The sequence below is a fragment of the Poromitra crassiceps genome (genome assembly GCF_964638095.1).
Source record: "Poromitra crassiceps genome assembly, chromosome: 4".
Classification (NCBI taxonomy): Eukaryota; Metazoa; Chordata; class Actinopteri; order Beryciformes; family Melamphaidae; genus Poromitra; species Poromitra crassiceps.
In genome coordinates, this window is record NC_139626.1 from 17,617,099 (window position 1) to 17,644,165 (window position 27,067).

The window sequence follows — 27,067 nt, forward strand, 5'->3', positions numbered from 1 at the left end:
TGCAGACAGAGCAATCTATATGGCTCTGGCTGCAGCATGCATCGGTTTCCCCTTTGATCACGGCTTTTTCCGCTTTCTCCTGCACAAAGTAAAGGATCTGAGGTGGGTGGCGCAGCTCCCGTGTAGATGTTTAAGGTGGCGCCGTGTGATCCCTTGAAGGGATTCATGCTCACTGGCTGGGTACGACCTTAAACAGCAGAATTATGGAATAATATGAATTATGATTTTAGGACGTCCACAGACGTCCTTGGCACTCCTCGTTACTTTTTTTTAGGACGTGCACAGACGTCCTTGGCACTCAATGTGTGTTAAGAACAGAAAATAAAAATGACCTAAAATGCCCTAAAATCACTGAAAAGCAGTTTTGAACAGGTGGGTTTTTAACAGTGATTTAAAAGATGAGACAGAGTTTGCGGCCCTGATCTCCTCAGGCAAGTCATTCCAGAGTCTGGGAGCCTTGACCGCAAAAGCTCTGTCCCCTTTCTGTATCAGTCTAGACCTCGGAACAACAAGTGTTGCCGCATCTGATGATCTCAGGGGGCGGGAGGGGGTATAAGACACTAAAAGCTCGGATACATAAGTAGCCTACAGCTGTGATCCTCAAAGCCAGTCAATTATTGTTGCATCATACCTACTGCTCTGCCAGGTGATGACAATCTTCCAACACTAGATTGTGTGTGTGTGTGTGTGTGTGTGTGTGTGTGTGTGTGTGTGTGTGTGTGTGTGTGTGTGTGTGTGTGTGTGAGCGTGTGGCGCGCGCGCGCGCGCGCACACGCTTGTGTGTGTGTGTGTACAGGCCAAACCCAGCTGCAGAGGCAAGGTGTGTGTAGTCACGTCACAATTATTCAGGCAGGGCTGAGGTGGTATAAAAACCGAGGGATCGCGTGACTCAAGCCTCTTCCACCTCTGACATTTCATCTCCACATCTCCATCTACATTTGACCACACCAGGTGTTGAGACTTTCTGCACGATCTCCGTTATTTCACTCAGCACTTCGGTTCCTTCATTACCACCAGAATGCCTCTGGAATTTGAACTGTGTCCTGGTAGAATGATTGGTGGCTCCCACCCATGTTTCATCATTGCTGAAATTGGACAAAACCACCAAGGAGACATTGAGATTGCCAAGAAAATGATCAAGATGGCAAAGGTAACATTGTGGAAGGGAGAGGTGTCTATTTAGAAGCTACCAATTGTACTTTTGTTTCACCACCTCTCCTCTCCTCTCCTCTCCTCTCCTCTCCTCTCCTCTCCTCTCCTCTCCTCTCCTCTCCTCTCCTCTCCTCTCCTCTCCTCTCCTCTCCTCTCCTCTCCTCTCCTCTCCTCTCCTCTCCACTCCTCTCTTCTCCTCTCCTCTCCACTCCTCTCCTCTTTATGTTCTGTCTCATCTCAGGACTGTGGTGCTGACTGTGCCAAGTTCCAGAAGAGTGAACTGGAGCACAAGTTCAGCAGGCGAGCCCTGGAGCGGCCCTACAACTCCAAACACTCCTGGGGGAAAACCTACGGGGACCACAAGCGCCATTTGGAGTTCAGCCATGAGCAGTACAGGGAGATGCAAAAGTATGCAAATGAGATTGGCATTTTCCTCACCGCCTCTGGGATGGACGAGGTAAGACTGAGTGATATTTTTTTCTACTTCACAAGTCCAAAATGGTTCACCACCAATGGTGAATGGTTGAGTTTCTTTAAGCAAGAATACCTCATTGCATTCTTCTAATTATTCCATAATTCCCACAGATGGCCATAGAGTTTCTCCATGAGCTCAATGTGCCTTTCTTCAAAGTTGCCTCCTGCGATGCCAACAACTTCCCCTATCTTGAGAAAACTGCAAAAAAAAGGTATGAGGCACATGTATCAATGCTTCATTAATGACATATATTATATTATATTATATTATATTATATTATATTATATTATATTATATTATATTATATTATATTATATTTCATTCTTTATGAAAGTTAAATCTTCTTTTCCTTTGGAGGGAATAATTTCTTAATCCTCTTGGAAGACATTTCAAAATATATTGTGTAGAAGTATCCCAACCAATAGTCCTCTTTTTAGTGCCTTGATTCTATTTGACTCTACAATTAGGGCACAAACTATTTGACAACGCATATACGAGTATGAAATTACTGTTACCTGAACTTACCTTCAGTTACACCGGTTGCTGGAGAAGCATTGTGTAGTTTGAAATAATAAAAAAAAATCCACATCTGCATCTGCATCTAATAATAAAGTGCTTCTGAGAGTTTCTGTTGTCCTGAAAACATTTTGGATTTGGCATCCCTTTGAGAGCAGACGACAGACTAAATGGAGACTCCTGACAACTATATGAGTCTTGGGTTCGGTGATGCTTGGGTGCATAGACACACCCACTGTAGACATGGTGAAGTGAGTCAAGTAGGTTGGGAGTTGGATGGGTAAATAGATGTGTCCAAATGTGTTGCATGAAGCTAGACCATAAAAAGTCATATAATATATGACTTCCCAATGGGGAAGTTGTTTTACATAATATGTAAAACAACTTCCCCATAAATATGTACATAATGTAAAACAACTTCCCAATTTGGATGCACAGTTGTACCATATCAGATCAAAGTTCATCACCATGTGACACAATTTGTTATGCAATGCCCCAGGCATGACTAAGCCTTTGTTCACACCTGGCGCTTAACATAAGCAGAACTGAAGTTGAGCTCACACATAACCGGTCACACCAGAAGCATTCTCTTTTCCTCAGCGCCTCGCTCGGTTTCGCCTTGAACCCGCCCACAGCTTCCATTGACTTCATGCCTGGCAGCTTCATGCTTGGAAAATAGGACTGAATCCTGAACAATCGCTTGAGCGCGGCTTGAGCAAGGCACGCACGTGGCTGGTGGGAACGGCCTCGCCTGTTAACAAGGACGCCGAAATGAAACTTAAGGTTCATCGTAGGTTTTGACTTTTGACATGCCTGGCATAGGGAGCAGAAAGGATCGGTTACAATTTTCATTAGATGCATTCTTCTAGGAGTAAGGTCGGTTCTATGTACATAGTTCTTCTAGGAGTAAGGTAGGTTCTATGTACATAGTTCTTCTAGGAGTAAAGTAGGTTCTATGTACATAGTTCGGGTGAATTTGTTGATGATTGAGATTACATGAAGCCAACAAAATGTTAACCCAAACAGAGTCCCAATCATGATCCAGTTCCACATTTGGGATATCACTTCTCCATTGCCTGTCGACAGTCTCATAAGAGGCTTCAAGTAGTTTTGTGCCGAAGCTAAGCCTTTAGAGTCCCCTCTGGAGCTGAAGGTTCTATGGAAAGGTTGATGTTCTAAGGGTTGGTTCCACAGCACACCTCTGGAGCTGAAGGTTCTATGGAAAGGTAATGTTGGTTCCACAGCACACCTCTGGAGCTGAAGGTTCTATGGAAAGGATGATGTTCTAAGGCAGGGGTGGGCAATTATTTTTCATGGGGGGCCACATGAGAAACCCAGATTGTTGCCGGGGGCCGAACAAATATTGTCATGCCGTAACCCATGGATGGGTAACTTTGATGATAGAGAGGGCCACAAAAAATGTCCTCGCTACCAGGTTTTGCTGAGGGCCGAACGGCGCCAGCGTGAAAAATTTGGTGCATTTGAAGCCACGTTTAGAGGAATAACTCATTTTAAATTAACAGTTGTGATGTCATTATTCAGTCTTAACCACCAATATTTCATCCTTTTCTCACTCACTCCTATGTCACCACCTGCTCTCAGGGCTTGAAATTAACTTTTTTGACCACCTGCCAATATGGCTGCTAGATTTTAAAGTTACCAGCCAATTAGAATTTCCACTAGCCAAAATGTTTTTCTTGAAATAAATCAGAATATGAGTGGGTTAATTTAAGCATAAGTATCAGTAAGTGGCCCGGGATGATCAAAGCCTGTGTTGAGGGTCACACAAACAAAAATGCAGTCTTGAAGCTAAATAAATCCAAAACCAATGAGTTAATTATTTAAATTTCTAATTCAATGTAGCCTTTTAGTCATAAAGATTATTGAAAGATATTCCATATTCCAGACTGAAATGCTATAACAGAAGTGGAGTATTGGCCAGAATGACATGAACATTTGGACACTTATTCAGCGGGTATCTTGCATGTTGCGTTCAGGTGCACTGTGTAAAAAAACAAAAAAAACAAAAACAAAATGCAATTCCATCACGGGCCACACAGGTGGCGGGCCGTAGTTTGCCCATGTATGTTCTAAGGGTTGGTTCCACAGCACACCATGAGCTTTGAGGGATGCCCTAAGCTGTAAATATAATAAAAATGAAGGTCCTGAAATTATCTGACACCATCATTGTTGGAAATGTCACCCAGTACATGGATGCCTTTCCTTTCCCATTGTAAAAAATTAACTGGCCTATGCCCAATAAGTAATAATAATAGTTTATTATAATAACTATCATAATGATGTTGAAAACCTGGCACGCAAATTCAGTACAACCTATAGGGTGACAAAGTCCCTGCATCTAATATCGTTCACAACTGCTGCCTGCTTATAGTCACTACATTTGTAATGACTGACAAGATATTAAAGAATGACAAGTGGATTGTTGAGAACATACAGTGGGTGTCCAACTTTGAACACGACAAGTGTTTTTATCTGACAGAAGTTTGCAGTGTTTTTTTTCTTCCTTTGGTGGCCCCCATTTTTAAATCACCTTTGCCTTCTTCGCTCTGTTGTCTCCTTCTATTTCTCCTCTTCCTGCCCTCTATCTGCTCCTGCCTTTCTTTCTTTCTTTCTTTCTGTCCGGCTGTGGCAGGCCGTCCCATGGTGGTGTCCAGCGGGATGCAGTCCATGGAGACGATGCGTCGGGTCTACCAGACAGTGAAGCAGCACAACCAGAACTTCTCCATCCTGCAGTGTACCAGCGCCTATCCTCTGGACCCTGAGGAGGTCAACCTCAAAGTGATCATGGTGAGATTAATAGAATAGAATAGAATAGAATGTGTCACCTGCAAAACGGGGTGCTAGGGATCATCCTTACCAGGTGTCTGAACCCCCTCAACTGACTCCTCTAAATGTGGAGGAGCAGTAGCTTGAGTCCAACGTTGTCCCAGATCACTGAGCTCCTCACCTCCTCATCCTTCTTTCTTTTTTATAAATTTTGTATTATTAATTTCAACAGAGGCATTCCTCCTCTGTTCTCGGCCATGCAGCGCTTGTTCGTACCTGGCCTGTTGTTTCTCTCTCTCTCCTCATCCGCTCTTCAATTTAGATTAGCTCTTCATCCGTTGTTGTAAACAAGTCGATAGTCGCGGGAAAATGGCCCTGGTGCAAAGTGATTCCTGGTAGACAATAGCCAGGTAGACAAAGGAGTCAGCAGGAAACTCACGAGACTTCAGCGGGACTTGTGGCGAGAGTTGGATTCACAGACCGCGGATGAGGAAACCGAGGCTGCCCGAAGCTGCCCGAGGCAGCCCGGAGGAGACTAGACAAATTCACGTTAATTTATGAACAAGATATTATGAGGATATGAACCGCTACATTGCAGAAAATACGTTATTTACAGTGTGTACTACGTATGCCCCGTTTCCCTCCGTTTTGGCCAGTTCTACTCTCTCACTATACTCGGACCTGAATATCTTCTATGGTGATCAGAATGAAACCAAAGTTCTCTGGGTGAGTAAAACATCATATTTTAGGCTGGAAATAAGGTCCGGGGTGTAAAAAAACGGAATTCTCCTTTAACCAGTTTAACTGTTCTAGCTGTGTTGCTGTGTACCCGAGGTTTCATGAAAGGCACCCAGTCAGGATCAAACTCAAACATTTCATATACAACACACTGATTATTCGAGGAGTGTCTGGTGGTAAATTTCCGTGTCCTAGTTAGCTATGTTGTAGCCAGCTAGCTGTGTAGCTAACGTTCCAACTCAACAACAACAAACACATTTCCGCTAGTCTGTCTGTATAGCGATCGATACCCACATAATAGCCTATCCTACTTGTATGTTTGGATTACGCCTCTTTGTTACGTCGGCTACATGGCTTCCACTGTTTTGCTTCCAAGCAGTAAAATCTCACCCCATTGATCCTTTCACGTCCGTCGTGCGAACGGTTATGGCAGTTAACAACACAGCAACCATTCGCCATTTCAGTGTCGTTTTTAAGCTTGATAGTAAACAACCACAGCGCGCCCGCAACGTTCAGCCAGCAACACACGTGTTCCGGAGCTTGTCCTAATCGCCCACAACACCCAGACGTGACGTAGTTGCCCCAGCTCTATTACATCACTGACGCCCTCCTCACATCTCAGGAGGAGCGTCATCATATCATGGAGTCATACGCCAAACCTAATTTGTTTATTGTATCATTAAAGTTGATTTGAACCTTCTTACTAGTCTCTCATTATTGAAAAATACTTAAGAGATTAAAGGGATAGTTCGGTTTGTTTGAAGTTGGGTCCTATCAGCTAGTCAGAGACACTAACGTAATTCGGTACAGTGGTCTGGAAGCGAGGCGCAGTGTCTAACGAGATCCGGCACCCAGAGGAGCAGCCTCGCGCAGCCTCACCAGCCTTTCCTCTCGCAGTACTGGGGGTCAACAACTAAAACGTAATTTAGCCACCAAAAAACAACGCCCACCTAAACAAATCGATATCAGTGTACATGCACGCTCTATTTGAGAATTTTCAGCGTTTACTTTTCCGCCAAACAGTCATTTCATTCGGCACTACTTTTTCTCCCAAACGTATCACTACCGTATTCCTCCGCTCAACTCCTGCACAGAGCCGCGGTGCTGGATCACTCCGCAGATCCGCTGGGATCAGGCTCATTTTTCCTGTTTGTTGTTCAAGAAGACACAGCAAGTACGATAGCCTACACGAATGAAAATATGAGTGATTTTGATAGCGACGATGATATGCCGTTCACCATGGGGGCAAGAGGATACCTCTATGAACCACAGTATACCGAGGAGGAACTTTTGCAGAGAGACATTGAACGGGCAGAAAGAGAAAGACAAGCTGATGTGGAAACAGCTGACCAAGATGAGGGGCCCGAAGAAAGAGAACGATTGCAATCTACCTGGTGGTGCAGATGTGGAAACTGTGAGGCCATGCCCACAGAGCCAGAGAGCTACTGCTGCTATGAGTGGAACCTGGTAGCAACGCAACTTGCCGATCTTTCAGAAGCAGAGGATCCTCCAGATACAGTCTGCATCACCAACCACCCAGAGTATGCTGCCCTACTGAATCCCGGTGTATTGCGGACTTTTTTCACCATTCCAAAGATAAATTGGGGGAAACGTCCCAGAGCAGAGGGGCCAGATGACGAGTTGTCTCCAAAGTACCGTAAATTCCGGACTATAAGACGCACCGGTGTATAAGCCGCGGGACCAAAATTGACTATTTTTTTCTTCTATAAGCCGCACCGGACTATAAGCCGCGGGTGTTTTGATGTTTAATTACCATATGAAAGGGTTCGTGCACAGAGAGGAATGTCGGGAAAGAGATCGCTGTTTGGGGAAGCTCCCATTTATTAACATTTCAACAAAACAAAACAAAAGTCAGGTCACTAATCCCCAGACAAAATCACACAACAATAGGCTACCGTATATGTGCAGCAAACCTGTAACCAGAGAAGTCAAGTCACTAATCCTCGTCTTCCTCTTCTTCCTGCGTACTGAAACCACCAAAGTCCTCATCTTCAGTGTCGGAAACGAACAGGTTCAGGGTGGCTTCGTCAACCACTCTCCTCTCTCCTTCAGGTGCCATGGCACGAGTCCGATACCTCACGAGTCCGACACCTCACGAGTCCGAAAAAAGAGGCTAACTTCCCCCAGACCCTAACCCAAAACCTAACCTCTCCCACCCCCACGCCTAAACCTAACATCCCCCAGACCCTAACCCAAAACCTAACCTCTCCCACCCCCACGCCTAAACCTAACCTCCCCCAGACCCTAACCCAAAACCATGAGGTGTCGGACTCGTGAGGTATCGGACTCGTGAGGTATCGGACTAGGGGGCAGTCCCCGTGGCGTCATCCTCTTCATCCCGCAGCAGTCCAGCGTTTTGGAACCCGTTGGTAATTGTGGATGTTTTCACACTCCTATAATATTCCGTGATCTTCCTTTGTGTGAATTCGCCGAAGTTTGTGATTTTCTCCTGATAGTCGGGAGGGAGTTGTTCAGTAGTTCTCCCCCGGACGGACAGTCCCTTTTGCCCAGGTTACGCGCGGCTGCTCTGTTTGATCGGCGGCTGCTCTCTTTTAATGCGAGATTGACTGCTTTCAACTTGAAAGCTGCCTCGTGTGAATTTCTGCGTACCTTCCCCATGGTAAGTGAGAGTGTTGCTTCTACTGCTCGTCTTGTTGTGAATATTCCTTGATCTTCCTTTGTGTGAATTCGCCGAAGTTTGTGATTTTCTCCTGGTAGTCGGGGGAGGGAGTTGTTGCCCGAGTGGCCGTTTGCTTACCGTAATTACCATATGTAAGTGGTCACGCACAGAGGGGATTGTCGGGAAGAGATGGCTGTTTGAGGAAGCTCCCATTTACCGTATTACAACATTTCAACAAAACAACATAACACAACACCACCGTTGTTTATTTTTACAGTGCACACAGTGTCCGCGGTGTGGTGAAAAGAGGGCAAGAGAGGAAATTAAAACAGAAGTGGATTCATAGTTAGAAAGAGTGCTAAAAAAGAGAGTTTTTTTTTTTTTTTTTTTTTTTTTTCTGAAAAAATCCATAGATAAGACGCACCGTTATATAAGCCGCAGGGGCCAAAAAACGGGAAAAAAGCCGCGGCTTATAGTCCGGAATTTACGGTAAGTCTTTTCTCCTTGTTCTAGGCCTGCCTATTTTGTTACTGGCAAGGCTACATCTCACCACCTCCAGCTGATATGAAACGTTACAATATAGACTACAATAGCCTATTTGGCCGACATGTTCCCACCCTAAACTTCTACACGTATTGTGGGAGCACAGCACATATCAGTCGAGTAATTCATATAATTTGATTGTTTTGTCATCCATATATATCACACTGTTAGACGATACTGTATATCGCATATAAATTATACATATATATCCCATATATTATGTGAAATAACACCACATTGTAGGAGGCATATGGGAAACCGTCCTATTATGTAGCCTAAACTTTTTATGACACAATAATGACAGTGGTATACTGTATATTATTTTTTGTAATAACAACTGTAAATATATAATAAATCATATAATTTGATTGTTTTGTCATCTATATATCACACTGTTCTTACGATACTGTATATCGCAAATAAATTAGACATATGTATCCCATATATTATGGGAAATAACACCACATTGTAGGAGGCATATGGGAAACCATCCTATTATGTAGCCTAATCTTTTTTTGACACTATGACAGTGGTATACTGCATATTATTTTTTCCAATAACAACCGTAAAACATTTGTTTGTTTTTGTTCTGTTTCAGGCAATTCAGGCTGGTTGCTTACCGGGTAGTGCTTGAGTGGGCCATGAGAGGAGAGCAGCTTGGAAAAGGCAACAGAGCGGTGTTACCATCATGTGTTGTGGATACAATTCGAAATGCATATCCATCCCCCAATGGACAGTACATTGGCTTCAAAGAAAACCAAGATGCACTGGATCTTTTTTAATTTTTGGACATCAATCAATCATGACATAGAATACTTTTTCTCTGGTGCGACCAACCAAACATGTAAAGCAACAAGATGTAAATAAAGTGAAAGTTGATGTGATCAAATCTGGATTTATTTATCAAATAACACTCATGCAACAGTGACCAAATATATGACTCTTAGGGGGATCAGTTTCATACATTTTATGTGAAAAAACACACATCTAAAAGCTAAAATCTGGTGTTCCGGAGGACCATGGGACAAAATGTTATCATGGGGGGGCTGAGGTCTGATTTGTTTCAGTGTAGGAGTCCTTGGTGTGAATGTCTTTTTTACATGCTGGAGGTAACAGGACAGTGTGACATGATGGATGGGGGAAGCTTGGCAGAGTGGTGTAGCTCAGAGCTTTGAAGGTGCTAGCAGGGGGGCATGCAGATGTGTGATGAGGGTGGAGTTGAAGGAGACAGAATCTAAACTGGAATGGCCTAAGAGTGTAGCTCCATTGTTAGCTGCACCAACAAGCCGGCCATGCAGGAAGGAAGCCCCGGGGATGATGAGCAGACAGCCAGGAGAGCAGGACGAGCTGAACCAGGAGACGGAGGAAGAGAGTGCACGATGCCTAGACACAAACAAAGCATAGACAGGGAGATAGACAGGTGAGCACTAGTAACACATTGCAGGGGAAACACTATGGAATCATCAGGGGTTGCGACCATGCCTGTGAAAGTAATATTGCGCATAAATAACGTGAAAACGTGCCGATTTCGTCATGCATTTAGACAAAAGAGAAAAAAAAATTGCGATAGTAGCCTACAAGCATGATGTGATTCCTATTTCATATCTCACCTCTGGTCTAGGTACAGCATCGCTCTTCAGAAAGTGCTTGTCCTTCTTATCTGCTATGGGTTGTTGATAATCCTCTTCAGAAAAATGTACACTGCAAACGCGAAGTTCTGCCAAACTTTCGGGAGGAGTGCTGATGTCTCTATTCAGTGCAACAAGCCACAACTGTGTAATACTTTGGTTCTTCAAAGGAATACGGTGAAACCGATAACCAGACCAGGATCTTTGTCTGTTTGAACAGCCAGGAAATACACAAACACGCACCATCGTTGAATTATTGATGGGAAAAATACTCCAGACGTGCTGTCGCGATGCAACTACTTTGTGAACTGAGATAACCTGTGATCTGCGGAGTGATCCAGCACCGCGGCTCTGTGCAGGAGTTGAGCGGAGGAATACGGTAGTGATACGTTTGGGAGAAAAAGTAGTGCCGAATGAAATGACTGTTTGGCGGAAAAGTAAAGCGCTGAAAATTCTCAAATAGAGCGTGCATGTACACTGATATCGATTTGTTTAGGTAGGCGTTGTTTTTTGGTGGCTAAATTACGTTTTAGTTGTTGACCCCCAGTACTGCGAGAGGAAAGGCTGGTGAGGTTGCGCGAGGCTGCTCCTCTGGGTGCCGGATCTCGTTAGACACTGCGCCTCGCTTCCAGACCACTGTACCGAATTACGTTAGTGTCTCTGACTAGCTGATAGGACCCAACTTCAAACAAACCGAACTATCCCTTTAAGTGTCACTAAAAGCAATGTAGGGAGCGCTCCATTCTTCCTGGTGTCTGATTCCAAATAATCTTATTTCCTCCGGAAAGTATCGCATGACTTGGCAACCCATTTTCACCCATCTCAAATATTGATACCCTATAGAATAATTCACTAACACAGACCACACCATAGTTCGAAACAAAATTAATTTATTGTAGTTTGAGTGTTTGGGTGCGAGTCGTAATGGGGTCGGGGTGCGGATGATGTTGATGATGTTCGACTAGTCAGGAACCAGGGGGGTCGAGACTCAGGGTGGGGGTAACGTCTCCGGTGAAGCGCCTCTTACGTTTGGAGCGCGGCTTCACAGGGATGGAGTCCCGGCTCCATCAGCCCCCTGTGGTTCCTGTGGGCAGAGGATAGAGATTCAAGGTTATGCAGATGCCAACAGTGGCCCTAGCTAACATGTTTTAGAATTGTTGTGGGAGGAAACCGGAGTACCCGGGGAAAACCCACGCAGCACGAGGAGAACATGCAACTCTGCACGTGCTGCCCGTAATGGATTAAAATAGGGTTGGGCGGGAGGGTTGTTACATCTGATGCAAACAGGGTTTGGTGGGATTGTGGCGTTATATATAGGCTACAGTAGATTGGGTTGATTGAGCCCAGGTGAATGGATTGGAGGAGGTACAGGTGATTACATTTACGTGGTGATGAGTGACAATGGTGCGGTCTCATGTTCCTGAACCTCAGTTATCTTCAATAACTCCATTTCACTAACACAGACCACACCATAGTTCGAAACAAAATTAATTTATTGTAGTTTGAGTGTTTGGGTGCGAGTCGTAATGGGGTCGGGGTGCGGATGATGTTGATGATGTTCGACTAGTCAGGAACCAGGGGGGTCGAGACTCAGGGTGGGGGTAACGTCTCCGGTGAAGTGCCTCTTACGTTTGGAGCGCGGCTTCACAGGGATGGAGTCCCGGCTCCATCAGCCCCCCAAAAAGTACTTCAGATGGCCATGTGCGCATGGGCTCTTCGGACGTCTTCGAGGTTGTTGTGGATGTATGTGTGATAGGCTTGGGAAGACCAGCGGCCCAGGATTCTGACGGTGTGGTCCGGGAGGCCTTGTCTGGATGCTGTTGTTGCTGCGCCGATGCGGAATGAATGGCCGGAAAACAGATCTGGAGAGATTCCTGATTTGAGCAGGACGTGGCGGAGGTGATGGTGGAACCAGAACCGTGTGGCGACTCGGCCTGATTCGGTCGTGAACAGAGGATCGTGGGGAGAGGAGTGTTTTGCTAATCTTCCGTTGATGTAGTTGATGATTGGTTCGTAGGGACTGAGGAATGAATTCAGGCGGAACAGAAACACTGGGTGAGAGAGGCCGACTTGGTCGGTCTTGCTTCTTTTTAGGTTGTACCTCAGGGTGTCGGGTGAGTGGATGGTGATGTCGGACAGACTGGCGTGCTGTAGGGGGTTGTACTTGGAGGAGTTGGTGGTAAACTCTGAGCAGCGGAGGAAGCCGAAGAAGGCCAGGAGAAACATAGCTTCAAGGGTGGAGTCGATGGCGGGAGTCGAGTACCCTGCACGGAGAGTGAGGATACACCTGGTGAGGAGGTCGGTTGTCAGGGGAAGGCGTTTGGGAGGAAGTCGAGGCTCGGCCTTTCGGAGGCCTTTGATGAGCATGGTGACGTGGGGGTGAGAGATGGAGGCTGCAGGTGCTCCGGTGAGTAGTTTGATGAAAAAGTTTATGCCGCTGAGATAAACTTGGATGGTGGATGTTCTGATCCTGAGAACTGTGTGAGCGTAAGTGATGAAGCTGGTGACGGAGATGGTATTGACGGACGGGAAGGGGAGGTGATGGGCGTTATGGAATGCTTTGAAGGAGCACCAGCCAGAGTAGTATGAGGACAGGGTTTTGGGGGCTAGGCTGTTCAGTATGAATTGTTGCGTGGAGGCCACCAGGTGGAGGAGCGGAGGATTCAGGGGAAGATGGTGGTCGAAAACGGAGGGATCGGTGTCGGGTGCAGGTCTGAGTCGGGTGCCAAGGATCTGAATTTCTGGAACGAGAAACGGGAGAGGGAGTCAGCGATGGAATTGCAGTGACCGGGAATGTGGGCGGCCCGGATGATGAATTGGTGTTGGGCAGAAACCAGGGTGAGTCTGCGGATGAATTTCATTATGTCCAGTGATTGTGAGCGTCCTTTGTTGATGATGTCGACTGTGCTGAGGTTGTCTGTGTGAATGAGTATGACCTTTGTTGACCATTCGTGCCCCCATAAGATTGCTGCAATAATGATGGGGTACAGTTCCAGGAGTGCGGAGGATGGTGTGAGGAGGGACACCTCCGGCGGCCAACCGGAGGCGAACCAGCGACCGTTGTAGTATCCGCCGAAGCCGGCGGAGGCTGCGGCGTCCGTGAACAGCTGGATGTCGTCTGGCTTGGTTATAGCGTCCTCGTAAAAGAACGAGATGCCGTTCCACGACGCGAGAAAATCCCGCCACAAAGTGAGCTCCAGCCTACACCCGTCGTCTAGGGTGATGTAGTTGTGGAGGGATGGAACGGTGGTGGCAAGAGACAGCAGGTGGGAGATGAATGAGCGGCCTTGGGGGATAATGCGGATGGCGTAGTTGAGGTGCCCGAGCAAAGACAGGAGCTGACGCTTAGTGCAACGGCAGGCGAGGAGGTGGTTGGAAATGTAGAGGGAAATGCGGTGGAGTTTCTCGGTCGGAAGGGAGGCTTGGAAGGTGACTGAATTCAAGGTGATTCCGAGAAACTCGAGGGACGTGCAGGGTCCTTCCGTCTTCTCCGGGGCCAGCGGAACCCCGAGCTGGAGGAAGACGGACTTGAGGGTGGAGAGGTCTTGTGCAGGGGGAGCTGATGGTGGTGAGACTGTGAGGAAGTCATCTAGGAGGTGGACGATGTATGGGATGTGGTGTTCGTTGGTCAAGATCCAGCATAGTGCCTCGGAGAGAGTGTCGAATATTTTTGGGCTGCTTTTGCAACCGAAAGTGAGGCGGACGGCGAAATAATAAGACCCCTTCCACAACACTCCGAAAAATCTCCAGAATTCTGGCTTGATGGGCAGCACCTTGAAAGCGTTGGTTATGTCGGCCTTCGCCAGCCAGGCACCACGGCCGGCGAGGCGGATGAGTTTGATGGCGTGGTTAATGGTGTGGTAATTCATGGAGAAGTCCGCGCTGGGAATGAGGCTGTTAATGCTAGGAGTGGATGAGTTGTGGGGGGAGGAGAGGTCGATGATGAGGCGCTTTTTTCCGGAGTATTTTCGTGTTGCGATTCCTATGGGGCTGATGCGGTATGTGATGAAGGGAGGGGCTGGGAATGGGCCAATCATAAATTTGTCGGCCACCTCCTTGGCCAAGAGCCTGTCTACTGTGTCTGGCTCGGTGAGGGCCGACTGGAGGTTATGGCAGGTGAATGATGTGGTGGGAGAGGCCATGATGCCCGGATGAAAACCAAAAGTGAAACCATGGGTGAGGAAGTGAACGAACTGTGGGTCGGGATGGTTCCTTAAGGCGTGTGTGAGTGCTGTGATGTTGACCGGGGTGCTGAGGTGGTGGCCTAGTCATGCTGTATGTGTGGTTGGACTGTGAGGGCAGGTCGGTCTTGAGTGGGCGCCGCCGCAGTATGAACATGTATGCAGGAAGCGGCACCCTGCTATGTAGCAACCTTGGCTGTTGAAGTTGTTGCATATCATGCGGCTCCCTTGATACAAGATGGGTCGCCCCTGTTTGTCCGATCCCCCCCGTGAAGTCGGGCCTTGGCCCTGCATGAGTGGTTTGGGAGTGATGGAGGGAGGAGGGGCGTTGCTGAGCCGTGAGAAGACTGAGGGGGTGGGAGCGGGAGGGGCCATGGGACGAGGTAGTGTGGTGGCGACGACGCAGATGGTGGCTGGGTGGGAGGGTGCCCCGCACAAGGTGCAGTTAATGGCACTGCGTGCCGCAAACACCCTGCAGTACAGCTCTGCATCGAGTGTGCCCCAGTATGTTCCCTGATTGAACTGTTGCAGCCGGCCTGCTGCCTGGGAAGCGAATAGTATGTGGTAAGTGTAGAATGCTGTTCCCCCGAAACGCAAGGCCAAATCCAAGATGGTGGAAAGGTAGGCGTCTAGTTCGGCCCTGCGCTCGGGGTACACTGTGCATATGGTGTCTCGGAACAGGGAGAAAGAATATGCGAACTCAATGGAGTTTAGCTCCCTGGAACGGGAAGGCCTGGGAGGTTTGAGCTGTGAAAGGCCGAATGCAGTGAACAGTTCCCGAGGGTGGGTGGCGTCTGCGGTGGAGGGTTGGAGGAGTGTGGCGAGGTCGGTATAAGTACCTGAAAGGATTTGTTGCCTGAGTGCGGAGGAGACCGGGGAAGGCGTTGCCTGCTGGGGCTGAACGGCCGGAATGGCGGTGGCTAGGGTGTAGGGTGTGGCTTGGGCGGGCCCAGCGGACGGATGGACGGGTGTGAGGAGGGAAGGAAGGACAGACATGTTATTAAATACAATGGGGTGATGGGGGAGGGTTGGGGGGAGGGTTGGGGGAGGGGGGAGGAGGGTGTCGAAAGGGGTAAGAACAGGAGGAAATGAGCTGATGATGATGTTGGGGGCCGTGGTGGCCGTGGCAACGGAAGCGGACGCTGCGGGTGGGGGCCGTTGGTGTAACGCCGCTGTGGCAGGCGGAGCTAGCGGGGCTCCGGAGCCGTGGGCAGAAGGAAGAGGATGGGAGGGGAGGGGGGGACGAAGGGACGTGCGTGCTTGGGTAACTAGTGATTGCTCTAACTGTGGGAAGGTGGAGAGCAAAGCTGACAGAACCTGATATGCATTGGGGTGATGGGGGAGGGTTGGGGGAGGGGGGGGGGAGGTTGGGGGAGGGGGGGGGAGGTTGGGGGAGGGGGAGGGAGGGTGTCGAAAGGGGTAAGAACAGGAGGAAATGAGCTGATGATGATGTTGGGGGCCGTGGTGGCCGGGTGGGGGGGGCGAATGCTGAGGGGGGTGGGGGGGTACGGAGCCGCGATGGCAGGCGGAGCTAGCAGGGCTCCGGTGTCATGGGCAGAAGGAAGAGGATGAGAGAGGAGGGGGGGACGAAGGGATGCATGTGCCCGGGTTGCTAGTGTGTCTTCAACCTGTTGAGAATTCAGGGAAGACAGGAAGTTTAGTAAGATGTTGGCTGTATTGGCAGAGGGATTTGCAGTGGGAATGGGTGCTGATACGACCTGGCCAGAAGCTGCAGCAGTGTGGTGGGCGGTGACGTCACTGGGAAGGTGGGAACGTTGGGCTTGGTAGGGTGTCGGAACGTTTGCCGGTGGCACCAAACCGGAAGTCCAACGCCGGTAGAGGGTTGCCTTGTTGTCAGACCGGATGTATGGGATCCCTCTGTCACGGAGTGCCTGTTGGAGGCGTACGACTGTCCAGCTTGAAATGGTTTGTTGGCGGGGAGAACCGCTCTGTGGCGAGGCGCCGGCGGAGCGGTGTTGAGGCTGGGGGGACGGGCCAGCGGAGCGGTGGTGTCGAGGCTGGTGTGGCGGGCCAGCGGAGTGGTGTTGTTGGGGCCGGGGGGACGGGCCAGCGGAATGATGTTGTTGGGGCCGGGGGGACGGGCCAGCGGAGTGGTGTTGTTGAGGCTGGGACGGGCCAGCGGAGTGGTGTCGGGGCTGGTGTGACGGGCCAGCGGGGAAGGTCGCTGATCGGCGGCCGAGCCGTGATGGTAGGCTGGCGGTCGTGCCTCCTGAGCGGTGGCCAGCTTGAGAAGAAGGGCCAGCCGGCGCGCCGCGGTCGGGTGGTGGGCCGGCACTACGCCTCTCGTGGCGGCCGCCTCTCATCTTCGGACCCCGGCGTGTTGGTGGAGAGGACGGGGGTGACCGTGCCCGCGCTCGTCTGTAGGGCGCTGCTCGCCTGACCACCCGGTTTCGGCCCCGGGACTCCCGTGATGTTGAAGTGGGAGACCTCGCGGAGCTGGTGGAAGCGGAGGGGCTTTTCTCTCTTGGAATCTGCCCCGGCGCCAGAGATGCGCGGGACATCTGAGACTCCGTCTCCGTGATGGGGCTGCCGAAGAGGTCCTCGTCGGACGCTAGGAGGAAAAACTCCCCTTCGCCCTGCTCTTCTGCCATGGTGAGCTTTTTTCTTTACTTTCTTCTTTCTCTTTTCTTTGCTAGCTAATTCTGCCTTTGGTGGCTGTGGATCTAATTTGTCGTTTGTTCGTTTCGAATGTTTTCTGTTTTTTCCTAGCGATCAGGTTTGTTACATCTGATGCAAACAGGGTTTGGTGGGATTGTGGCGTTATATATAGGCTACAGTAGATTGGGTTGATTGAGCCCAGGTGAATGGATTGGAGGAGGTACAGGTGATTACATTTACGTGGTGATGAGTGACAATGGTGCGGTCTCATGTTCCTGAACCTCAGTTATCTTCAATAACTCCATTATGTGGATGAAACACTCTCATTGTTCAAATATTGTATGATGCTACAATATTAAATAACATTACCAGACAGCCTTAAACACCAAGGGTTTTAATGCAATACAAGGTGGCATGCATTTGCAAGATGAGCCCTCCAGTCTCGATACATCATAGAGGAGGAGGAGCTTCTCATATCAAATGATTCAATGGATGATCTATTGTCAAAGCACAAATGGTGTATTAATGTGAACTTTAGCCAAAGGCATGAGTGTATCTTCTGCTTTCATTTTTGGACACAGAATTGAGAATTCCTTGCAGGTGGAACTGACATTCCCACACTGACGTTCCCACACTCACCCCTGTAATTAAATGAATCAGTTCAACTCTGATCAGTTCAGTTCAACTAAATTGAGGTGTATCCAAATGGAGAATATCCATGGCAAACATAACTAGAAGTGTGCTCAGAAAGCGCAGACCTCCACCAAGGACAATACTCCAACCTGCTATGATATGCGAATTTTGTGAGTCGCATTAGAACCCTAACCCTGAGCCCTGAACCCTTACATCTCCCCAGAGACTCCCCCTACCCACCCCTCGAACCCCGACACTCTACAACAGGGACCATGATGGAAATAAGTGTTTACACTTTTGCATGTCATCCTTTGGATTTTGTTATTCTTTATCCAAAAATAAAATCAATCAACCTTCCTACCCCTAGCTATGGCCCCCTTTCCCTAGACCTGCCCCCGTTCTTGGCCACGCCCCCTCCCACCACCAACATCTACCTAGCCACTCCCCACCCCTCAAACCCTGACTCACTATGACCTATGATACATTTAATGGGTTCTTCCTTGGCCCCTGCTACAGTACACCCTTCCACCAAGTTTAATGAAAATGGGAACAACCATTTTGACGTAATCCTGCTAACAAACAGAAAAACAGACAGACAGCACTGGAAACATACCCCAAACATACCCCCCAGCAATAGTGAGCAATAGTTTTTTTTTACCCACTCTCTCTTCTCCCAAAGGAATACCAGAAGGAATTCCCGGACATCCCCATCGGATATTCTGGACACGAGCAGGGAATCTACATCTCTGTGGCCGCTGTGGCGATGGGGGCAAAGGTCGTGGAGCGCCACGTGACTTTGGACAAGACCTGGAAGGGAAACGACCATGAGGCGTCCCTGGAGCCCGCGGAGCTGGCTGAGCTGGTCCGATCCATCCGGCTGGTGGAGACCGCGATGGGAACGCCCACCAAGCTGATGCTACCCTGTGAGAAGACCTGCCATGACAAGGTGGGTCCACTTTAGTATTTCATTACATTTTGTGTTACTATCAAACTGTCCCCCTGCGCCTGCCCCCATTTTCCCAGCCGGTCAGGGAAGAGAGTACCATAGTGACATAGTCGGGAAGTCAATGGGATTTTTATATGGAGATGTGGGGCACCTGTTCAGCAGGTGACTTGCCTGGCTAGTTCCTCATTGACCTCTTACACAACATCTCCTAGAAGCACATAAGCATCCTATCCAGCTGGTAGCACCATATTATATAAGGAAACTGTAATATTGAGTGTTGTGGCGGCATGTTTTTTGTTTGTTTGTTTTTTGTTTTGTTTTCTCCCCTGTATCTGAGCCTGTTTGTTTGTCTTGTTCTGTTTCAGGAAAAGTTGAAAATAAAATATTGGGGAAAAAATCAATCAATCATAAATGTCTTAATCCAACTGCATCATATCCATCATGTTGAAGATGCATAACTCTGGCTGATGTCCAGCTTTTAATAAAGGGGCTCAACTCGGCCCCAGACTACAAGCTGAGAAGCAGTTCCAGGGACTTCCAGTCAAACGAATATTAGTTATTAAACCGTCTCTGGTTTTGGTTCTCTCTTCTCCTTATCTTTTCCAGCTGGGCAAGTCAGTGGTGGCCAAGGTGGACATCCCCAAAGGCTCGGTGCTGAGGCTGGAGATGTTTGCGGTGAAGGTGGGCGAGCCGAAGGGCATCGCTCCAGAAGAGATGCAGCACCTGGTGGGCAAGAAGGTCCGCGTGGACGTCAAGGAAGACGACAGCATCACAGCTGCCATGATAGAATAAGGGTCTGCCATGAGGGTTGGGAGTGAGAGGCAGCCAGACAGAGAGAGGGAGAGAGAGAGAGAGAGAGAGAGAGAGAGAGAGAGAGAGATAAAGCACAGCAGCAACACACACACACACATACACGCGCGCATGTGCACACACATACATGGCAGGATGGAATTATTTTTCTTTACTAAATTATTTAATCTTTTCATAATTTAATTGATGCTTAATCTCTTGTTACAGTTACTTTGGCAATATTGTTTGGTGAACTGTCATGCCAATAAAGCCCCACAAAATGTGCGGTTCTAAGCACCCTGGACGTCTCCATAGAGGGTCCAGTTTAAAAGTCCAGCTTACTTTCCTGCCTCAGAAAGTAAGTGTAATCGTCACTGCCCACATACTTCCATGCATCTTTCACGTTGGTATCATAGCAATACATCCACCAGTAGGCAGTAGAGAGTCAAATGTGTGAGTGTGTATGTGGGTCTGCTGGGTATCCGTAAGCTTTCAGAGGACGGACAGAAATATGCACAAAATGAACGCAGAGTACAGACAGAAGGCTCTGTCTGTCTCCGTCTTTAAAGGGGGACTTACTCCCTCAGATATGTGACAAAACGGCATGCTGCTTGATTTGAAAAAACCTATGGGAAAAACCAAGAAATGAAGGCGAAGATCATCTCTTCTGGTCTCACTATATTTTTTTGGCTGTGCTCAGACAGGAAACTTCTGATTTTTTTTTACCGGAAAACGACGCCATGACAGTTTGCCCACCGCATCAAGAAAAATGTTGTATGAGAGCTACATAATCTTTATATACATCAACAACTAGCCAACGCTGGTGGCCTGTATGGAAACAGCATTGCTCAAAATGGTTGAAAGTTATATCAACTTGGTCATTCAGTGGCGAACTACTTTACTGCCATTGACTACCATGTAACTATCGTTAAAAGAGCCTGGTGACGCGAGGTTATCGTTAGCCGGCCGCAGCAGAGCACAATACGAGGCAGGACAAACCCCCCGCTCTGAACACGCTCTAATGTAATCACAATGGAAGATTTCTGCATTGAGGTAAACACGTTAAATTGTTCACCAACTTGTCCTCTAGAATGCTATGAAGTCAGTTTTTCATTTTCGTTTGGGTTTTTTTCGTGATTCTTGTCCAAAGGTGCAGTGCGCCGTGTAAAAATCACCCTCTGCTTTTTCCTCTCGAGCGCGACCAGAGCGGAGTAGCTGGGCCACAGTACAAACACAACATTCTCCCCCCTCCCTCCTCCTCTCTCTATTCTCTCTCTCTGCACAATCGAAGTGGTTGAGTGGTTCTCAATGTGGGGTCCGGGGACCACCAGTGGTCCTTGAGAGGATTCCAGGATTCTCTGTTATCTCTCAACTTAATGGAATTCTGGACAAAATCATATCTAGGCTACATAAAAAAAAAAAAAAAAAAAACACAGATTTGCATCTGAGAGACCAAATCTCATCATATGGGGGTCCATTGCTCCAAAGTGAACTAAATTAGAGGTCCTTAATATGAAAAAGGTTGGGAATGATTTACAGCAACACAATGCCATTTCCTTCCTTTTATTTCTATTTATGATTATAGTGGCTTTTATAGGCTTGGAGTTGGGAGGAGCCGGGAAAGGGTAAAGGGGGAGTAGGGGAGTTACTATCTTGAAATCCCATAGTCTTTGGTTCATCGTGACTTCAGGTTGTACTACATTTTGGGCATTTTTTAGGGCAAAAAAAAGCAGGTTTGAACCCATAGAGGGCATTTATGTGGCTGAAAATGATACAAATGGTACAATGGTAACAGTTTGGTCTCAAATGTGGAAATTCTGACCAGAAATCTTCACACACCACCCCAAAAGTCATATATACTGGTTAAAAGCTGAAAAAAAGTGTTTTGGGGGTTAGTTACACTTTAACGTAGAGTATAATTGGGCCTTTAAGCAATACTTCCACCAGTGGGCAGAAGAGAATCAAATGTATGAGTGTGTGTGTGTGTGTGTGTGTGTGTGTGTGTGTGTGTGTGTGTGTGTGTGTGTGTGTGTGTGTGTGTGTGTGTGTGTGTGTGTGTGTGTGTGTGTGTGTGTGTGTGTGTGTGTGTGTGTGTGTGTGTGTGTGAGACACAAATCAAATCATGGGAAGGCCGCATTTACCCACTATGGTTCTGCTAGCTGAAACAAACTGCCTGAAGACCTCAGATCTGCCCCAACTTTACTTACTTTTAAAAATAGACTAAAGACTTTTATGTTTACCGTCGCTTTTAATTGCTGTTTCTATTGTAATTACTGTTAAAAACTGCAGGTCGGGGTGATGGTTCCGTAATACGGATATACTCACAAGAGGGTGAGGAGATGCGTTAGGAGGGACGCCTATTATGCAAACCCAATGAGTCCTCTATAAGTTTTTAGCTCTTTTTGCAACTGCTGCGCCTGTTGCTTAATGCACTTTTTATACTATTTTTTTTAAGTTTTGTTATGCTTTTAAATGTCCATTTTATTCTCTCCTTTTATTCTTTTATTTTCCTGTCAACCATTTTATGTGAAGCACTTTGAATTGCCTCTGTGTATGAAATGTGCTATACAAATAAACTTGACTTGACTTGACTTGTGTGGATCTGGTGCGTTTCATGCGTATCCGTATCTTTCAGAGGACAGACAGAAATACGCACGAAATGAACGCAGAGTACGGACAGAAGGCTCTGTCCATCTCCGTCTTTAACGTAGAGTATAATTAGGCCTTAATATAACTCTGGGACAGACGGCCGTTATTCCGGAGTTTGCGCTGTATGGATGTCCACATCAAGACTTCCACTTCCGTGCGCCGCGGTTATTGTTTACCATCCAGTTGACATGAGAATGGATTTGGAGCTGATTGATTGTAGGTCCAGACGATATTTCGGCTAATTATAATGAATAGTTACTTATGAGATGTTGCCGGACTGTAAACAATGATGGAAGGGGCTTGACGTTAACCCTGGAATATCGGCCGTCTCTCCCAGAATCATATTATATATATATATATATATATATATATATATATATATATATAAGTATATAAGTTATATCAACCACTGCCCTACACCACCCAGTTATATAAACCACGGCTCTACACCACCCAGTTATATAAACCACTCCCCTACACCACCCAGTTATATAAACCACTGCCCTACACCACCTAGTTATATAAAGCACTGCCCTACACCACCCAGTTATATAAACCACTGCACTACACCACCCAGCTATATAAACCACTGCCCTACACCGCCCAGTTACCACCTAGTTATATAAAGCACTGCCCTACACCACCCAGTTATATAAACCACTGCCCTACACCACCCAGTTATATAAACCACTGCCCTACACCACCCAGTTATATAAACCACTGCCCTACACCGCCCAGTTATATAAACCACTGCCCTACACCGCCCAGTTATATAAACCACTGCCCTACACCGCCTAGTTATATAAAGCACTGCCCTACACCACCCAGTTATATAAACCACTGCACTACACCACCCAGCTATATAAACCACTGCCCTACACCGCCCAGTTACCACCTAGTTATATAAAGCACTGCCCTACACCACCCAGTTATATAAACCACTGCCCTACACCACCCAGTTATATAAACCACTGCCCTACACCACCCAGTTATATAAACCACTGCCCTACACCGCCCAGTTATATAAACCACTGCCCTACACCGCCCAGTTATATAAACCACTGCCCTACACCGCCCAGTTATATAAACCACTGCCCTACACCGCCCAGTTATATACACCACTGCTCTACACAACCCAGTTATATAAACCACTGCCCTACACCGCCCAGTTATATAAACCACTGCCCTACACCGCCCAGTTATATAAACCACTGCCCTACACCGCCCAGTTATATAAACCACTGCCCTACACCGCCCAGTTATATACACCACTGCTCTACACAACCCAGTTATATAAACCACTGCCCTACACCACCCAGTTATATAAACCACTGCTCTACACCACCCAGTTATATAAACCACTGCCCTACACCGCCCAGTTATATAAACCACTGCTCTACACCACCCAGTTATATAAACCACTGCTCTACACCACCCAGTTATATGAACCACTGCCCTACAACGAAATTCAGATTTCCGTACAGGCGTCATTTTGATAAACTGACCTCGTAGTGGGAATCTACATGGTTACTTTTGGCGAGACAAAAATGATTAGAACTTAAAGTGCCATATTTACAGAGCTAGAGAGGATATACTACACAACGGACTGTGCACAAATCTAGAAACAGCAGCTCTACATAAGAAAGTTTTGAGGGGATAGAGGGGGGGGGGGGGCTCAGACTGAGGTTTCAACCCAAAAGAGCTACTGCGCACACTCTGGTTCTCTGATCTGAGAAGATTTTGGCTTCAATAGACCAGGGATACTCGACTTGCTTTGCCCAGGGGCCACTTTCGTGAAATGATAGAAGGCCAGGGGCCAGTTAATAAACAATCAATATACATTTTTCTGTAGCGGATTGTAGGTGTCAGACGGAGTTTAGTCTGACAATGTTGTGCACACCGGATAGTTACTTAGGTTAAGTACATACATATAAGTGCCTGGGTAGCGAGCAGACGGCGGTATTTGACAATTTAGCAGCTAAATCATAGATTATTGAAAGATATTCCATATTCCAGACTGAAATGCTACAACAGAAGTGTGAGTATTGGCCAGAATTAGATGAACATTTGGACACTTATTGTTTACACTGTAAAAAAAAATGCAATTCCACCGCGGGCCACATGCGGCCCGCGGGCCGCCAGTTGAGTATCACTGCAATAGACCATACAGGGAGGAGATAGGCACACTCTCTCCATTCATATTCTCAATGGTATGTACTTAATAAATTTGACAACAACCTGTGAAGCCACTGGGAGGCACTGTGCTCCAGTACAGTGACTTCCTCCTACATTATACACTTTTGCCCCCTCTGCAACATATTCTTCAGATGAAAGCAAGACAAAATGGAGCAGGTGTTTTGCACAAAAATGGCGTTTTTGGCTTTTGGACTCCTGCACTCCTGTCTTCTTCGTCTTCTTCTTCCACTGATCCAAATGGAGAAATGCACCATAGAGTAGCAGGCTTTCAAAATAGTTTTTTAGGTGGTAGATGTATATACCTTTACCTTTACCTATATCTATAGCCTATGTAAAATATATAATTTAATGTATTTTTAAAATGTTGGGATTTACAATGTCTGTTATTATGAAGGTTCGATAGGAAACCGTATTTCTGAAATGTTCATGTTGGGAATAAAAAAAGGGTCTTACGAGGGTCTTGTTCCACTTGTATTTTCTTGTGCGCATGTAGGCCTACAAGAACAATGAAAAACATGCATGAGCTAGTGTCAAATGTGATGATGGGTGATGGAATGAAGAGGACTGTTGAACAAAGGTTGTTTTCCAGAGATGCTCACCAGTCATTTTAAAGTCCAAGTCAAGTCACAAGTCTTTGAGCTAGAGTCCAAGTCAGGTCTCATGTCTTTGAGAGCCAAGTCTCAAGTCTTGGGTCACAGGTCCAAGTCAAGTCTTTTATTTAACCTTTAATTATCCAGGCAGGTCAATTGATAACTTCTTATTTACAATGACGGCCTGGCGAGAGGACAAAAGGACCCTTCGAAGGGGAAAGAGGGACGCTTATTTATGCTATACAACATTACTTTTTCAAAGTACGGAAGCCCTGAGAGGCAATAATTGAGAAAGAAATCTGGTGATCCATTTTCTAAAATGTGATCTAAATGGTTTCCTGTGTTGTTCCCTTGTGGTGACTTAAGAACAGATGAAAGAAAATAGGTTTTGCGAGAATAACTTTCTAGTTCCCCTTTTCTCATCTGTGAAAACAGTGAACACCCCTTTCTTTGTCAGGCTCTTTTTCCATGTCTTTGTTGTTTTTAATATTCCTTTCGGCCACAAGAGTGCACCACTACCCCATGTTCTAAATAGGACTAAACCCATTCATGTTTTCGTCCATATATATATATATATATATATATATATATATATATATATTGTAGCGTTCCAGGTAATCCAGGTATTACCTGTAATGTGATGTACAATGGAAGTGTCTAGAGTGCAGCTAGGAACTAATGTGTGCGGGTGTGTTCCTAGGGGGAAGGGGGTATATAGGACCAGCGGCCGTAGGCCGGATGTCAGTCAAGCTATGGAGCGAGCGAGACCGGTTGTTGTGTGTAGAGCTAGCGGTGTGAAGCTAGCTGCTAGGAGCTAAAGGAGCCTGTGAATAAAGAACCTGTACCAACTACAACTCTCCGTTCCTTGGCGTATCACCGATACGTTACATTGGTGTCAGACAGTAAAGCGGTAGCGCCTCTGATTCGGTCGAGAGGGGAGAGAGTGAGGAGGAACGGCGGAGAAAAGTTGGAGATCAAAGGCTCGAGCGACCTAGCGGTAGCAAGCTAGCTGTGTGAGCTAGCTGCTACGAGCGCCACGTGTGATGGTGCGCTTAGAAGAATGCCTGTCGGCGAACGGGAGAAAAGAAGAGCTGACGACAGAGATCAGCTCGGCGCTGGCGGCCATGGAAGCCCGTGTGTTGAAAGAAGTCAGACGGCTGTTGGAGACGACACCAGCCTGGGCAGAGGGGCTTATGGAGCTGCTACGAGAGGTCGCGCAGCACGGAGAGAAGCGGACGGAGGAGCCGCAAAGACTGTGTTGGACCTGTGGAGAACCGGGCCACGTGGCGAGGTGGTGCCGAGACGGTTCCGGGAGACGGACCGGGCATGCGGAGCAAAGGTACTGGGGACAGCAGGGAGCCTGCTGGGCATGCGGTGGATCGGGACACATAGCTAGAGAGTGTCGAGAAGCTGTCGGGGACTGGAAGACAGCGAGAGAGGAGAGACGTGCAGGCGGCGGACAGGTGAGGCTTTGTTGGACTTGCCAGTCGCCTGAACATTTAGCTAGAGACTGCACTAAGAGTGTGAACGCTGGAAGAGACACACAGCCGGGGGAGCAGCCGGAGCAACAGGCAGAGGAGCAGCGGAGTAGCGGAGCAGTGGAGCAGCCTGAGCAACAAGCGGCGGAGCAGCGGAGCAGTACAGAGCCGATTGTTCTGGGCAGGAGAGGGACTGTTGAGCCGGCCCAGGCTAGCTGCTCTGCATACCAGCCGGTAGAGGGGGACATCATCATCAGCGACGAGACCATCAGGAGAGCGGGGATCGTTTTGAACAGCCAGAGGGAAGTGAGCGACATCATCTGCAGAGCTGTTACAGTCGGGGGAGCGGCACTCGTGTCCCCGGGGGAGCGAGAGGGGTCAAGGCCGGAGGAGACGGCCCAACCAAGCCGCTACACAGCCCCGACGGCTGCACTGCAGAAAGCCGAGGTGGAGATCGACGCCGATGGTGTTCGCCCTGCTGTCCTCAACACGCCGCACCCTGGGGG

General features: G+C 47.7%; 1 pseudogene across 1 annotated transcript; it reads left to right on the forward strand.

Annotated features, from left to right (window-relative positions):
• The first annotated feature begins 813 nt into the window (after positions 1–813).
• Positions 814–22,239, forward strand: LOC310775103 (N-acetylneuraminate-9-phosphate synthase-like; annotated as a pseudogene). The gene is made up of 6 exons (XR_014554036.1): positions 814–1,150; positions 1,394–1,609; positions 1,738–1,838; positions 4,797–4,951; positions 18,593–18,859; positions 19,466–22,239. The product of XR_014554036.1 is annotated as an N-acetylneuraminate-9-phosphate synthase-like (transcript).
• The last annotated feature ends 4,828 nt before the right edge of the window (positions 22,240–27,067 follow it).